Source organism: Rissa tridactyla, chromosome 6 (assembly GCF_028500815.1).
Source record: "Rissa tridactyla isolate bRisTri1 chromosome 6, bRisTri1.patW.cur.20221130, whole genome shotgun sequence".
Lineage (NCBI taxonomy): Eukaryota > Metazoa > Chordata > Aves > Charadriiformes > Laridae > Rissa > Rissa tridactyla.
In genome coordinates this window covers 2902193-2916008 of record NC_071471.1, presented here as the reverse complement: position 1 = coordinate 2916008, position 13816 = coordinate 2902193, and the positions used below count along the sequence as shown (strand labels likewise).

At 37.6% G+C, this 13816-nt stretch overlaps 1 protein-coding gene and 1 long non-coding RNA gene across 12 annotated transcripts in view; one reads left to right on the top strand and one right to left on the bottom strand.

The window, feature by feature from the left end:
• PIK3CA (phosphatidylinositol-4,5-bisphosphate 3-kinase catalytic subunit alpha) overlaps nt 1–13816 on the top strand; it is a 43306-nt gene that overhangs the window by 898 nt on the left and 28592 nt on the right. For 6 of the 11 annotated variants that reach the window (XR_008467179.1, XR_008467178.1, XR_008467180.1 and 3 more), the window contains exons 1-3: nt 9275–9360; nt 10046–10141; nt 10679–10861. The exons of 2 other annotated variants lie outside the window; for them this stretch is intronic. The gene's annotated coding sequence lies outside the window, so the exon portion shown is untranslated. Of the gene's footprint in view, nt 1–9274; nt 9361–10045; nt 10142–10678; nt 10862–13816 lie in introns of those variants that run through there. 3 more of the 11 variants (XM_054207259.1, XM_054207260.1, XM_054207262.1) reach the window with 3 other exon arrangements.
• Nucleotides 787–5825, bottom strand: LOC128911816 (uncharacterized). Its single transcript, XR_008467185.1, has 3 exons — nt 5071–5825; nt 3427–4290; nt 787–1920 (listed from the first exon to the last, which is right to left on the bottom strand). It is a non-coding gene; the product is annotated as an uncharacterized LOC128911816 (long non-coding RNA).

The window sequence follows — 13816 nt, the reverse complement described above, 5'->3', positions numbered from 1 at the left end:
ACTGGTACTCGTGTATTTTCTAGTAGACTCAATGTTAACAAAACTCTGACCAAACTAATACAAACTGCATGTTTGTTTTTCTTTTGGGGGGTTTGTTGCTGTTTTCAACATTCCTCAAGCTATTAAGGTATCAGACCTGTTACTTTTGCTGTTGTTACTGGTATGTCTGTAAACTTTTTTTCTCTGTAACGCTTTCCTTGTTGACTTTAAAAGTGTGATTGAACACATTTATAAACTGTTTACAGTGCATATTCAAAACAAGGAAAGTATGTGTTTAAAAGTGGACAGTCTGGGCTTTGCTTGAGTTAATTCTGCAGTTAGGAGTGTTCTGCAGCAAACTTTTCAAGCAGCAGTAAACTGGATTCTGAATCTGGATTTTTGTAGTACTTAATAAAAGAAATCTGGGCTCTCTTCTGTTAGTTACTTGTGCCCTGACATCCCTGCTTTGAGCTATAGCAGGCTTTCAAATTCATCACATTGGATAAAGTTAGAAACTTTCCCATCATGACCTGAATCATTCTCCTGCCTCACAATTAATTTATAGAGATGTTCTCATACTTGTTGCTTCAGCTGCTTCCATGCTGCAATTCTATAATGCAGTGTAATAATCAAAGTCCACCTCTTGTTGTGTGTAAACATTGTTAGTTCCTAGGAATATTCCAGTACTTGGGATGATGGGATTTAATGGTTTGTCTGCTGTGGGGAACTGACTAGATAAACTGTTCTGAAATAAAGCCCCATGTGAACTTAAAGTTTCAGGATAAATGACTTTATTCTCAAACAATAGCATTGGCGAACTTTTCCAGAGTGGTTAGTTATTTGGAAGCATATTTTGGCCAGTGTCATCATGTAGACAAACCACACACCAACCAAACTCATAGTGTTTGAAGAGGAATTTATGAAACCACACAATTCCTTATGTGATCCATGAAATATTCTGCTTTTTCATTAGGGTAGTAAAGACAACAGCTTCAGAGCTGCAGTTAGAGTTTGACTGGAGCAGATGCCCCACATTTTGTAGGTGTTAACTTGATGGCATTCTTAGCAAACTGGAGACAGTGTTTCACTCTTTTTCTTTTTTTTTTTTTTTTTTTTTCTCCAAAGCACACTAAGGCCAGCCTACAAGTCCATGCCAAGGTGTTTCAGTTGTTCACAGCTTCAAATTGTCCTTCTGTGTTAATGGCAAATTTGTTTTGCTTCTTGTTGTAGTTTACTTGCATAAGTAATGAAACTGAGTGGTGCTTTTTTTTTTTTCTGGAGTATTCTTTGGGAAAGGTGGTGTAGCTGAGCTGTTTACAAAGCAATTGTGCTTTATTGGAAGTCATAAAGTAGTTCAATACTTGGTTAACTCCTTCTCTGAGGATCAGGCTATTCCTGCTTTATGGAAGCAAATGGGGGATACTTCTTCGTGGGTAACCCACTTAAAAGTTGCTGGAAGCTTTAGAATAGGAATTTCTACAACAAGCAAGGGTGTCACGCTTTACCATCATGCCATCTCACAAGACCAAGTATATCGTCGAGGCTTCCAGTTATTGGAAGACCATCACACCTTTTAAAAGCTGTTATCGCGTAAAGAATGGGCCTTCTGATGACAGTTGTTCCTCAGGTTCAAATGTGTAGTACGCTTTGTAATGGCTTGGTCATGCATAATACAGTTTTGAGAAACCCTGATGATCATAATAGTTTTAACTCAGAATTTGAAGTTAGCTATAAACGGCTAGACAACAAGCTTAAGGCTGGCATTTAGCTTGCAAAAACCGCGTTCTTAATCTTGTACATAAATAGTCAATTCGTTATGTAGGCTTCTAGACTTCTGGTGCAGATTCTCCTAGGTACCAGGAATACTCAGATATCTGAACACCTTGCAAATATCAGTCGCTTCCAAATAGAAAACTGCTGCTGTTGCTTTTCTTGCCTGTTCTGGGGGGAAAGGAAATTGGGATGATGATACATTAATTCCAAATCATACAAGAAATACTAGCATCTTGTAAGTGGGTATCATGTAGGTTTGCTTTGCCTAGTTGAGTGCGGTAATCAAGGTTAACAAAGGTTGTAGTTAATAGGACACTTGAAAAATATTGTATTTGGGTGAGGGGAAGCTAAGATTTTTTTGAACTCTGATATTGGTGAGGAAAGATTTTTATGGTTTATAACTGGAGCAGGAATAATACTGCAAAAATTAGTCTTTCCAGTTTAGTCTTAACATACCATTATAAAACTAAGGTTTTGTCTTATTACTCACTTTTTTGTAATTACTGAAAAATGTGTGAAGTCTAGTAAATCTCTGAGTTGAGGAAAAATGTGCCATATGTGCCTCTTTTGTGTGCGTGATTGAGTTTGAGGGGGAACATTAGGGAAAGAATAAGAGTTTGTACTTTGTCTAATTGAAGAAACAGACTCATGGCTTGTAGTGTAAGCTACGGTAGGGTTTGTTGCGGTTTTTTGCAGCTTTTCATGCATTGCATTCCATGCTTGTAGGAGTTTTTTCTCATCCTTTTAAAAAGCCAGACATCCAGTTGCTCCAAGTGATGATGCCTGTCTGAAACTGTAGCTACATCTGGAAGAGGCCACAAAAATATTTACGCTAAAACTGGATGGGAATTTTCTTTAGCCCTTAAAATTGAATGTGTCATGGCAAAGAACTCTGCTACAAGTTTCTCTTTGTAGTATCCTAATCCAAATGTGAGCAGTGGAGAGAGGGAATATATATAGATTTGTTTCTCTTAGTATTTATTTGGACACCAAATATATGTAAAGTGTTTCGAGTACAGAGTTGGTCCAGATGACCTCCAGAGGTTCCTTCCAACTGAATTTGTTCTATAAATCTATTTCTGAATGGTTAATGGAGTGTTAAATGAACCAGAAGTAACGCTCTGAGGTAGTAACTGGTTTGTTTTGTTGTTTTTTTCCTGCAGCACTGCTATAGTATTAATGTTTAAAAAAAAAAAAAGGCCCAACCAGGGGGCAGAGGGAATTAAACTATTAAAAAAAGAAAAGTTGTGGTCAAATGGAAATGCAGCAGACGGAATACAGTCTATGTAATTCTGGATCTGTCTTCTGAGTTTAAGCAGTACTTAATGGTTTTGCAGGCAGTATGTTGTTTTGTTTTGTATAGCATGCATTTACACTTCAATTCTGAGAAAGTATTTTTCTACATAATTCTGATGCAGATTTTGTGAAAGGCAGTCTAAGAACCGTGTGTATTTCAAACAAGAAATGTGAGGGACCATGGAGATTGTAACTTTTGCTCTCATATTAAGAGTGTTCTTTTCTTAAAACCAGTAAAGTGGGGAATAAAAACACTTAGCAGGCATAACTGACCAAGGATGCTTGCTGGGAATATTTGTAGTCTGTTTTTAAAAAAAACTATGCTCAAATACCTGAACTCTAGAAATGTAAAAATGAAATTCGAAGAAAAAAGCTTACCTCTGTGAAATTAAAGGGGAGAAAATGATGTAAAGCGAAGCTTTCGCCTCTCTGGCGTGTTGCTAATTTTGCAGTGATAGAAGTAAATGACTACTTCTGCAGTCGAGTTTAAGAACAGTTGGGTCAAACAGAACTTAAGGTTCAGTGATCTGTTGTTTCATGCCCCGTTGCTTTTTACCAGTAGCAGGTTAGTTACACCTCAGAGAGATTGGGTTTTGGATTGTGGTGGGTTTTTTTGTCTACCCACTAACACATTTCCTTAAATTAACTTATATTTATGTATTTCATGTAGGAAAACTTTGTCGGTTTTGCTTACAGCTCCTGATTAAAGAAATGCTTGCAAATCTAGCTTTTGAGGATTGTGACCTATGAAGCGTATTTGTTGAATACAGGAAACTTACTGAATTGACTAAGACTTACTGTAAAGTTCCCTGAAATTTTGAGACGGCTGAGTCACGTTATTGGCTGTACATTATGACCCTCTTCTAACGCAAAGAAATGTAGAGAAACATCCCTTGGGTGTTTTCTTTCAAAGTCCCAACAGAAAAAAAGAAAACTGGAAAGTTGCCTCCTAGATTGTACTACATGTTGAAAAACTTATCTGTCATTGAGACTTAACTGGTTTTGTTATTTCCATACTGATTATCTAGTCTTTTGCCATACTTAATGTGGCAGTTAATGGTGATGAATGACTCTTGCAGCAGTGTGTTCCAAGTCTGTTCCTGACTTTTAACTCTTGCTGTTAACTTGGGTCATGATCCTTCCAGAAGCATGGATTTTCTGCTGAGATTGCATTTTTTGTCTTGGGAAAGTGTCTTGACCCACAGCTAAACAGCTGATAGTTTCTTGCAGAGGACACTAAATCTGTGAGCACAAAATTACTCCTTGTTGCAGCCTTATTCCTTCTTTTAGCTATTATCAGTCAACAAAAACAAATTCTCGAACATCCTTAAAATGCAAGAAGCCTTGAATGTTAGTGAAAATAAAATATTCAAGATCCAGCATTTCATAAATAGAAATACCTACCTGTTCTGTGTTCTGAATCTAGTAGAACAAAATTTTCTATATCCTGAAACTTTGACACCTGACTTACTAGAATAGTAAGGAGACTGATCTCTGCAAAGATGTAGGCAAACTAAACACTTGAAAATACCAGCACAAAAAAAGTAAGAATGAGCAGAGAGTAAAGACTGGTTTACCAAGCAAGCAGAATGGAGATTAATTGTTTCTTTCTCAAACTCAACAAATGTGCTTTGTGTGATGAGGTATGTCATTATCCAGCTTTGGTGCTTGTGCCATTAAGTTACTTTTCGTTAAGGCTGGAAAACACTAACTTGACTCTTGACTACAGGCATAGTTTAAAAGATTAAAGTTAATCATGCTAACATAAGAAGCTTCTAGATAGAGATGGCTCCCTTTGGGAAAAGGAAAGTAAAAACTTCCATTCCGAATAATACTCTAATATATGCTTGTTTTGGTCATTAAGCTGCTTAGATTATAAAACATAACACTTACTCTTAATTTTTGTATTTATGTTCCAGCAAACGTTGTGGCTGGATTGTAAAAGTAGAATAAAACAGAAAATTTTTCTTCTGGTGCCTTCTGAAATGTTTATGTGGATGTTGAACAACCAGTTTCACTTACCAGTTTATCTGGGCAGTCTCTGCTGGTGGGAGGATTGCAATTAATATATTGTATTTTATCTTCTTGAAATTTCATGCTGTCACCTCTGGAATCTCCTTCAATTTTGATGTTAAGTACTATAGAACAGCACTTGTCCCTAGAAAACATCTAGTGTCTGAGTGGAAGAGCTAATTTTTAAGCAACATCCAGACATCTTGAATAATCTTGATTGTGGTGTATAATTGAGGACGTGTCCAAATAGGGTGCCTGTGAGTGCAAGTTCGTTACGAAGACTGATTTATAATAAATTATGTTTCTATTTTGGCGTGAAATAGTAATATGTGAAATTGAAATGCTGTCATTGTAGATGATGATAAACTTAACCAGTTGCATTTTTTGTTAAGCGGTCTCTAGCTAATAAGAAAGCACTTAAAGTTGATTTTTACATTTTAATTTAGAATGGTTTTTTTCCTGTTTAACTGTTTACCAAGGTTGTGGTTAGTAAAATTCTAATAACCTGTCTTCCTCTTCAACTTGCTCTGAAATGGAGGATAAAGCACTGATGTTGTTATCAGTGCTCAGCAGCACTCCCTTGATCTTAGATACCTCCAGCTTGGAAAGTTTTGACGTGTAGGGGGGGAAGATGGCATAATTACCACCGAGAGATAAAGGATGAAAACGGAAGCCAAGGAGCAGCAAAATGGCAGAGTTGATACATGAAGAAAAGGCTAGCAAAACTTATTCCTGGCTGTGGAAACTCTTTTTTAAATGTGTTGTCAAATTACTTTGCAATCCAGCTCTTTAACTCTTCTTCGTCACCTCTTTTCCAGGCTGTTCGTTGTCCATCAGCAGATAGGATAGTATCAGGAGCGACTGCGAGGTGATATATGAAGTATAACCATTATTATAGCTTCTAATCTCCTGCTGTCCTAGTATGTGAGCAGGTTATTTATTTAAACAACAAAAAAAGATGATTTGCAATATAGTCACCCTTCCCTAATTGGTGTTTTTTATGGCTTGAAATTAAATGCAAAACACTTAAGCTTTTTGTGGCCTTCTGTTCTATCCCAGGGTTAAACTTCACCAGGCTGAAAACTGCTTTCAGTCTTTTTGAATATACACACCTACAAAAACATTAACGAAATGTTTCCAGAGAACCATGTATTAAAAATACTTCCTTGTTTGTGCAGATGTGTAAAGTTCTCTTAATAGCAGTGACAGGCTACTGCCAGTATCTTTTTGACTTCCTTAAATAAAGTTCATTCTTTTTACTGTATCCCTCTTACAGAGCTCTGATTGTAGTAGTAGGCAGCATGTGCCTTAGTCTCAAAGTGTTTCATCTGGGTATGAAACTGACTTTCCAAGCTGGAAAGTTGAGAAATCTTTAAAATCTTGTGGAGATGTTGCTGGTATTCACTGTTTAAATACCTATGAGCTTATGTCACTTTCTTCTTTGGAAAGTTGATGTTAATTGCAAACATTATCTATTTAGGCAAATACTAGACATTTCTTTCAGATGTAGTAAATGCCAATTGTTGGTACCCTGACCTCATTAGAGAAACAATTTGGGTAACAGCTTGAAGTACAGGAAAAAGGGATGCACTGACAACAAGCTTAGTGTCTCAGTAGCCCCACGCTTGAAGTCATGTGTTTGTGTTTGGATGCACAACGTAGGGTTTGCAAAGCAGATGCTTCTAACAGATACGTACAGAAGTGATAAACATTTGATTAAACATGCTGAAGAAATATTTGTCACAGTTTACCATAGCTGTTTTCATACTTCAGGCTGAAGCATGCAGGACCTGATGACATACGTAGTCACAATGAATCATGTTTGTTTGTGCTTAAACACAAATGCAAATGTGTTAGTGTCTCAAGAGTCATGACTGTTGCTTTGGCATTCAACCTGTAAATCTAGAGAAAAGCCGTATTCAACCAGAGTCAACAGCTAAAACAAGAATAAACTTAGACTCCTTAAGGTTTCAGAGAAACTTTGGTTTCTTTGTAATTTATATAAAGCAGTCAAATATGCTTACAAAATCAATGATTCAGTATTGCTTCACATAGAAGGCTCAGTTTTCTGATGCCTTAGGTGCAATACACCTAAGTGATCTGTGTCCTTTAGGGACAGGAAGCCTCATGGGAGCAGGTAGTTGTGCTAAATGCTCTGCAGCTGAGTAGTATCCCACTGTGCCACGCACATGCTTGGTGTGTGGGCTAAGCAGGACAGTTGCTGGCTGCTGGTGTAGTAAATAAAGGTCTGGTGATAATCTTTTATGCAAAACTGATGGTGCTTACCTTTCAGCAGGGTTATCATCTACTGCTGAATAAATATTTAGTTAGTCACCATTTACTCTGCATCACAAACAAGTCTACTAGGGAGCAGTACTTCATTATTTCTAACTGACTCTTGAAAAGCCATAGTATTTTTTCCTGCTGCAATTATAGCTTGTGTAGAAGAAGGCAACTACTTCTACAGGGCAGAGTTTGCGAAGCACTGGGTTTGTTTGCGTGCTGTCTTGTTCCGTGTGTCTTTGTATAGGACATTTTGTTAAGAACTGTATGAATTTCAGCTGTTTATAGGACAAGTCTATTTAGCTGCAGAACTGAAATTTTTCATTAAGGTGGCTGTGCCTTTGTGTTAGCTCTACCCCAAACTTCCTTCTCAACAAATGGTTTTAAAACGGGAGTTAAGAAATACCTCAATGGAGAATGTCTTGAGTTGTTTTTTCAGTTGAGGAGCTTAAAGAAAACAAAACTACTTCCATGGCTTTTGCTGAGGCATGTGGTTCCTTAAAAATGCTCTATCAAAAGTGAAGTTGCATCCCTCTGTTCGCCAGTAAATAAAACATAATGATTTTTGCTAACAGAATTCAGTAAGTCCATGCAGACTAAACCCACTAAACTTCTATAAACACTGTTTGTCTACAGAAGTCAGTTAAGATAGAATAAATGGAAAACTAATTTAGATTTGGATTATGGAACAGAAACTTCTGTCTTCAGTTCACTGTTGTATGCTTAATATTAAAAAATCTGCAAAGTAGCAAAAATATTGCTATCCACTGCCACTTCAAAACGTTTTGGGGTTTTTTTTTTGCATATTAGTCGCTTTCAGGGACTGGAGTAATTTAGTACGGAAGAAACCCTTTTTTCTCAATTTAAAGTTGCTGTCAGACTCCATCCTAAGAAACGTTATGTGGGAAGTATGCAATATGCTGTAAGTCGCTCTGAGTTCCATGTATTTTTCATCTGCTTCTTAGGAAAGGAAGGGCTTACAGGGTGGATCTTTTGAGTAAAGACGAGTGTAAATTTGTATCCAGGGAGCCTAATCTCAGTCAAACTTTCTTATGGACGCGCATTCCTCTCTGTGCCTTCCACCCAGAGCAGCTGGTCGGGTGAACGTTGTAGATGGAACTCTCTTGATACTGGTGCTTGTGGTAGAGGCAAGCGTAGCGGTGTGAGGACTGCGGTACCTCTAGTGTTTTGTTGCAGGTCTTTCCCTGCCCTTCTAGGTATGGATAGTGGGAGAGGAAATCTTTCCTCTTTTTCAATACAACTGGAGGTTCATCTTGCTGCAGCAGGGAGAGTTACTTCTAAAAGCCAAGGTGATGTGGCTGGGCGAGATTAGCACTAGGAAGGGCCCGGTATCTGAGTCGTGGCTCCATTATGCGGCTGCTCATGTTGGGTGAGGATTCAGACTAGAGCAGAGCGCAGAACACCTGGGTTCACTCTGCTCCTTGTCCTTGTCTGTGTGCCAGCACTTCCTGTTTTTAAAGATCCTGTTTGCTGTCTGGGTTCCAGATATCCCAGGAAGGTGGGAGGATGGGAAGAAACATGGAAGGAAAAGTAAACAGCATTATTTAAGGTGGAGTTTTATGGTTTTATATATATTCAGTATTTGTTACTTATCTAACCTAGTTTCATGAAAGACATTCTAGAGTAATCTTTTGTTTACACTGTCTTGCACTAATTTCCAAAAGCAGAACACTTCTGCATGCAAAACCTGATACTGAAGCCCTTAGTATTTGTAGTAAGGAGCAGAAGATGGTTTGTGGTCGGCTGTTACTTCATGTTCTTTCTGATGTTCACATAAAAAATGTTGGTCACCCATATAAAATAGAATATTAAAGAAGAATATGTAATCAGAGGAAAACCTTATTTCTATTTGTATGAAATGGCATGTTGCTCTGATTTGTTGCTGAACTTTAAAGCTTTTTGTTTAAAGAGCATGAAGGAATTTGAGTGCCACTCGCTGAGCTTCAGAGTGCACACCTAGCTGTGGAGGAACAGCTCCAACCAGAACAGAGCCAGGTGGGAGAGTGATTCTCATCCTGCTACGCAGCTAATTGTTGAAGTAATGAGTAAGCAGATATGTGAAATGTAAAGAGAAGATGCGTTGCTTTTCTAATTCTTTGTTGTGCTTTATGACTGCTGGTATTCTAAAAATAACAAAATCCTTTCCTTTGAGGTGAAGCTAGAAATGGAATTACTGACTGATTTCGGACTAAAAAGGGAAGATTTAATTCTAGGCTTTCCTTTCTTTAACAAAAAGGAAAAATAATCTGTCTTTAACTGGAAGAAAATGTTCTGGGACAGACATTCTGCTCTCAGTATGTCATGGGATCCCTAGGGAAAACGCACAATCGTAGTGGGAGTTGTAGAGGTCACCAGCAACTTGCAAATGTTTCTTTCTCGTGATCCTGTTTTCATGGCTCCCAGAGACTGAGTGAAGCTATAAACAATATGTCTGTGTGGATGGGGGAGGGCGAGCAAGGGCATTTGAAAATAAGAATTTACAAAGGGTCTTTTGGTTTTCTTGGAGGAAAAAAAAAGACTCCAGCAATAGTAAATATTTTTAAACTGTTCATCTTCTCGTTTCAGCTCTTTGATCCTATATTTTTTTCAGTAATAGATCACACACACACATATACATATGTATTACCTCTTGGACAGTACTTTATAGTGAGTTCTTTTTTTGTTTGTTTGTTTTTTTCAGGATGACCTCACCATTAATTTTATTCCTGGTATCTGAAAGTCACTACAGCCAAAATCCAAGAATATTACATTCTGAAACAAACAAACAAATCTGCATGTAAGATAACTTTAAAGAAACCAGCTTTGAAATGTAGTCAACCCATGTTCTCATATCTAAGTAAACTGAAACTGCTTTTCACTAATTTCAGTGAGATTTTGCATTCACAGGAAAGAATGATCTTGTGTTTTTGCTGTACTATAATTCTCCAGATGCTACCAGTAATGTTAGGGTTTTTAGCTCTGCCTAGAACAAGGCAAAGGTACTAAGGACTATTTTCTGCAGGGGAGAAATTGTAGGTAACTATGAATAAAATTGGTAGTGTTTGGAAATACTTGCCTGTTTCAGAAGGAAACAAAATGCTAAGAGGGTGTGTTTTTGACAGTGTTAAATCCTTGTGTTTGTTTCCCTTGAGCTGCTGTTTGTGATCAGATAAGCAATTCTGGGTATCTGCGCCTTTTCTGTGAAATAATAAGGATGAAAGTAATATGTAAGAAATATCGAAGACGTAACTGCAATGCAGCAGTCTCCTGCTTTCTATTCTAAACAAAACGATATTGCTACTGTTTAAATCTGTGTGTAATAATGTTTTCATAGAGGACAATTTGAGACATCTTTGTACGTGTCTTCCTGGATTTTGGAAAAAGGCCAGCTTGGCAAACAGGAAGAACAAAAGGACAGCACTGAAAATATCTAGGCTGGGACAGTTTCACTGTCACCACACAGTGAGCTTGGACAGCAGCAAAATTAGACAGGCAACTCTGCCCAGTTTTCTTCATGGTGAGTTTTGGAGTGCCTGATGTGTCTGAAGATGAAAATAGAACATTTTCGTTTTTAGAAAGTTTGAAATGTCTGGGACAAAGTGGAATACAGGTTTTGCATTCTGAAAAGTGTTACTCTGTCCCAGAATTTTTTTTTATCCCCCCCTTTCTACCCCCATAACTTTTGTTTCAGGGATTCCACAGAAGTTTAAAAAAAATCTTATTTGGGAACATACCTGTAGTTGATACTTCTGTCAGCTTCATAGGGAACCGAGAAAATCATAACATACAGATGAGTGTACAGTAAATCAGAATCTGTAAGTGTAGTTGGATTGTTTAGTGAGTAGAAGACTTTTTCTTAAAGCAATGCTAAGTGTCTAGAGGAAACTTCTACCTGGAAAAGAAATCAAATCCAGATACAAATCCTAATGAGCAGCTCTGATACCAAAGATACTGCAGATTATTATAAAACATTGCCACATCCTGTCTCTGAAACAGTGTAACGGGATTTGTCTTATGACTGGAAAAACCAATGGACTTTAATTGAAGTGTAGTAGTTTACTGAATGACTAATTCAGTTTCAAATACGGACTGATAAAATTGTATTGAGTGTTTAGTCTATGCTCTTGGATTGATTTTTGAAACACTAGCTGATGTTTATAGCAATGCAGAATTACTCAGTTCTGTCTCATCACTGGAATGTATACCTCTTTGCATAAGCATCCCATACTTTGTACACTTAATACAGTAAATACAGTATTACAGCACAGTACGCGTCTGCTTCTTGCTTCCTTCTATGCTTGCTAGATTTCTTGCTAGTTGGTACATCATAGATGGAAGAATTTCCTTCTTGCAAACTGTAGGTCCTTGTGCTGATGGCAGACAGCCTTAACAATAAGTCTCCTAAAGTGAACAAATTTCCCCCCCACCCTAGACTGGCCCACAGACTCGCACAGTGGGTCTTCACCTGCTTTATAAGACATACATGTTATGTTAAGTGGAGCTCCTCCCTTTGGAGAGCATGCCCACAGATAATTTACAAAACAGGGGGAAAAAGGCCTATCAGTTAACTGTGTTTTTATATATATATATACCTATATCTTAATTGCCAAATACTGATGTCTGCGTGTCATTGGTAGAAGGTTTGTGAGTAATCTCTAGACAGTGAAAATCAATTCGCTTTACTAATCTATAAACAGGTAATTTGTAAAAATGAGTGTTCTGTTAGCAAGGAAGGGCTCCCCACGCTTTCTGATAGAAGAGCTCATGGAAGGTCATTTCTTGGGTTTGTGGTGTAGATTCCGTCTGTGCTGAAGGGTAACAGTCCTTCTTTTTAGCAAGATACATAAAACTTAGATCAGTGCTGCTGTTGGAGATTCTTATGGCAAAATGTTAATGTACAAAAAATACAGTGGAAAAATTACTGCTGGAGTATCCTGCTGAACTATAGATGCACAAGGCTTTTATATGTAAAAGTGGTGAAAACAGCTGCAGGAGCCTCAGATGTCTTTAGGGGAAAATATATGTGGGTTTTTGACTCAAGTTAATTTGTCCCAAGCTTAGTTTGCTTAAATCATGAACATAGTACTTTTTTTTGCATAGTAATGTTAGGAACTAACATTAACTCTCCTGCAGTACAATTCTTACGAAATTTTTCCCTCACTGAGCTCCATTCCTTAAAGGGAAGGAATTCTTTTGAGAAGAAGTAACAACAAACTTTATAATCATCTCATGTAAGCCTTTTCAGAGTTAACATGCTTGTATGTCATCAAGAAAGCATTAGGAAAAATAAGTGTAGGCTGCAAGTTGTATTAGAATATTCAATAGAATGAAACTGAGTTAACCATGCTGCTGTGGTTCTGCACGATTCAGTGCCGTGAGGTAATAAAATGTCATAGTTTACCAAAACCAAATTTTCTAAACTTGGAATCCCTTGTTCTAAATAAAGGGACTATATCAGACTTAGCTGATTTCTATCCTATAAGAAAATAGATTATATAAATTAGCGTTAATATGATAAATGTATCTGGAATCAAGTAGGAATCAGTATTTTGGGAGGTATGTTGTTTAACTTCCTTCTTTCTTCCTCCATGTATATTTATTATTTTTGAATGGAGTTTCAGAATTTGATCGCTTCTAGGTTGGGTGCTTTAGCAAGGTTCATGATAGAGGATGTGCTGAATGGATCAGGAGGGCTGTAATGAGTTGAAAAGAACGTGATTTAATCAGTGGGTGTCTTCGGGTTTGGCCTTTCTAACCATCTGTGCTATCCCAAAGCTTTTAGCTGGGGAAAAGAGTTTGAGGTCAGGGAAGGAAGTTTAAGTTTGGAAGGTCAGGGATTGCAGGTGTGATGTAGTGTTCATTTGAAGGGTTTGCCTGTACCCTTAGTTGGATTTAAATAACTTCTCTCTAGAATTCTCTTAAAATTATAGTTCTTCTACTGTCGAAGAACATAATTGATTCTGTTTATTCCAGGCAGCCTTCCAGTTTTCAAAGTGTACACAGAAACACAAGCTGCCAACTGTACTTCAAAACTGTTTCTGTTTACATTTTTGCTTTCCAAATCCAAACCCTGGAGGCGTGCTTACATGTGCAAGTAAAATGAATGCGCACACAGAATGACTATATGCACTGTTCCAGCATGTGGCTATAGCCCAGTTTCAAACAAAAGCTGCTGTTCTGGTGCAGTTGCTCTAAAAAGAGGGTAGGTTTTGGACCATTTGCAAGCCTTTAATGAAATGGCATTGAGTTGGTGTTTAACGTTTGAAATTTTTAAAAAGCCAAGGTTGACACTTATTTTGAAAAGATACTTGCCTTCAAAGGGTTTAATATGTATTTGTGTCATCCAGCCCTGCCTAGATTTCTTTGTTAGCAATTATTGGTGGGGAGGGAGGAAGAACTTGCAGTGGAACAAACCACCATACTTGAAGCTCAGCACTGTTGTGTGAAGTGACGCTCTCTCCCCTGGGTAGAC